At 50.6% G+C, this 2,542-nt stretch overlaps 1 pseudogene; it reads right to left on the minus strand.

Annotated features, from left to right (window-relative positions):
• Positions 1–1,107: 1,107 nt before the first annotated feature.
• LOC119309366 lies at positions 1,108–2,027 on the minus strand (annotated as a pseudogene).
• Positions 2,028–2,542: the final 515 nt, after the last annotated feature.

Here is a 2,542-nt window from a genome sequence, read left to right on the forward strand (position 1 = left end):
GCTGAGTGACTTGTTTGCTTTTGTGGATGAGGAGTTGAGGAAGGAATGTGCAGTCATCTTGGCATAGTACATTATTTATAACCGAGCACTAATACGCCCCTAAGTGGGAAGCGGTTTATGTTGTGATCGGCGTGAACAGGTTTGCAATTAAATACTACTCCTATATCGGTGTGATTTGTGTGAACTGGAGTAGTAATTTGGAATGTGACAAGACTCAAGCTCAAAATTTTATTGACGGTTCTAGTTTCGAAGTGTGGCACTATTCCCAGATGGCGTAACGTGGGCACTTGTTCTCGGCCGTGGTGTAGCTGTTTTGTATAATATGCCATGGTACTTCTTTTTCTACTGCTATGTAGGTGCAATAACTGGCACCGTCGGATACATATCTTACGGTTATTGGGGCGTTCGACAAGAATAGCCTCGTGCCGAGCTATAGACTAGTCTTTTTTTCACACGCATTATATCGACACATATCATCTGTCTCCCTCTTTCCCACGCACACACCTAGTCTCTCGGGACTTCTTGCATGCACCATCTCTAGCTCCCTAGGTTGATGCCACCCACATACACTTGTACTTTGAGTTTACTACGAAGAGAAGAGGTCCACACACACACTCATCCTCTCTCACACACGCATATGTAGCTACGAAATGTAGTGTTCTTAACCATCCGATTGGCTCCATCATAGGTTCCTGTTGCTCCTTGGCCTTGAGATTGAGAAGTTTAAAACACGGAGGCTAAGCTGGAGGAGCGATGTTTTGGTTAATGTGCGAGCCGCACACGACACCAACATGACAGGACGCTTCGTCTGCTTGGTGCGCAGTCGGGTGAGTACTACCTTGATGTGTGGCATCAACTGGCACAAGGATGCAACACTTCCTGAACAAACAAGCATATAAGCTGCTTATACTTCTTACCCAAAGGATCTTTATATCCAACAGACACCAAATATTCGTTTGACTGTTGGAAATTACTTTAACTGCTGATCTGATGTCGAAGTAATTGTTGCGTCACCACCAAAACCCACCTTCTCTTAAGCTAAAGTAGACCTAGCTAACTCCTATATTACCATATTACTAAGATAAGCATAAGGCACTGTAGAATCATTTAGGAGGTGAGCTTGTCAATCTGAATGTGGAGGGACACCATCCTCGACAACCCAGTCCCGGCCAGCAGCTTGGGCGGAACTGTGAAGAAGGTCAGCTCCTGCACGTCTACGTCGCCGGGATCCTTGTTGCTTGTCACCTCGATTTCCACCTTGACGGCGTCGGTCCTACCTTTGGGCTCCCCCGGCGGGCCGTTCACCCACAGCTTGGCCGCATAGTGCGGCAGTGGGGACGCCCCCGCTCTGATGCAGACGACCGACACGGTGATAGGCGCGTCGATGTCGAGCACGCCATCGACCAAGAAAAACACGTGGCCGTCCTCCTCCACGAACAGCAAGAGTCGTGGCTCCGACAATGGCACTTGCAACTGGAGCACCTCGCCGTACTGGATCCTGTGCATGGGCATGGGATGCACGGTGCTGATGTGGTGGGAGAGCACTGGCGGCGGGCCTTCGTAGCCGCAGACGGGCACGGGGCATTTGCACGGCGCAAGCGGACACACGCTCTGGTGATCGGCGAGCTTGTGGTAAGTGATGTAGAGCCCACAACCTTCATGCAGGCACTCCCCCCTCACCTAGGAGAGGACGGCCTCCATCGCCGTGTTCCGCACGTCGAAGCCACCACCACGCTCGCACTTCTGGCACTGCCGCTGGTTCCCGGGGCGCTCGCCGCGGCAGTCCGCGCAGGCTAGGTGCCCTCCCGTGCACTGCACAAATCAATCTAACAACACATCTATCAAGAAACCTATACCTGGCTAGGTGCCCTACGGACGAGGTGTATTCGAACCTCATACACTAGAGGCTTCAAGGGGCGGAGGCACAAAGGGCAGTGGAGCAAGGTGAGGTCCATAGAGACCATAGAGAGATCCATCGTCAGGTCCTGTTCCGTCGGCATGATCTCTCCCTCCTCATGCACAACCATCTCTCGCTTTAGGGCCGGGGCATTACATCACATATTCATACTACATCAAGGTGCATTAAATCAACACATGCAAGTACAGTATCAAAAATAAAGTCATGGCATGCATGCATGTGTTATAATTAATGCATCGATAAACGCAAATTATTGAAATATAAAGAGTGCATTGCTTTGAGGTGTCACGTCAACTCCCATAGTACAAAGGAGAAGTTTGATTACAACGCCCTCTCCCTCGCCCATGAGCGTGGTGGCTCACAGGACTAGGAAAAGCTTTCGCTACACGCTCTCCCTCCCGCACGCGGTGGACATGCATCAGTTCATTCAGTGTCAGATGGCCAGAAGCATACTAGTAGTACTCCACTGCAGTAGTATCATCATTGTTGGACTTCCTGGAGAGGCGAAGAGCCAAGGGCAACCCGGACGCTCGTGCGATAGTTTCATGTATAGGGGAGGTTTTATAGTGACGTAGTCTAGGATGGCGTGTACCGTGCTTCTAAGCTTAAAATCGTCGGAGTTGG

The sequence above is a fragment of the Triticum dicoccoides genome, chromosome 5B, assembly GCF_002162155.2.
Source record: "Triticum dicoccoides isolate Atlit2015 ecotype Zavitan chromosome 5B, WEW_v2.0, whole genome shotgun sequence".
Taxonomy (NCBI): domain Eukaryota; kingdom Viridiplantae; phylum Streptophyta; class Magnoliopsida; order Poales; family Poaceae; genus Triticum; species Triticum dicoccoides.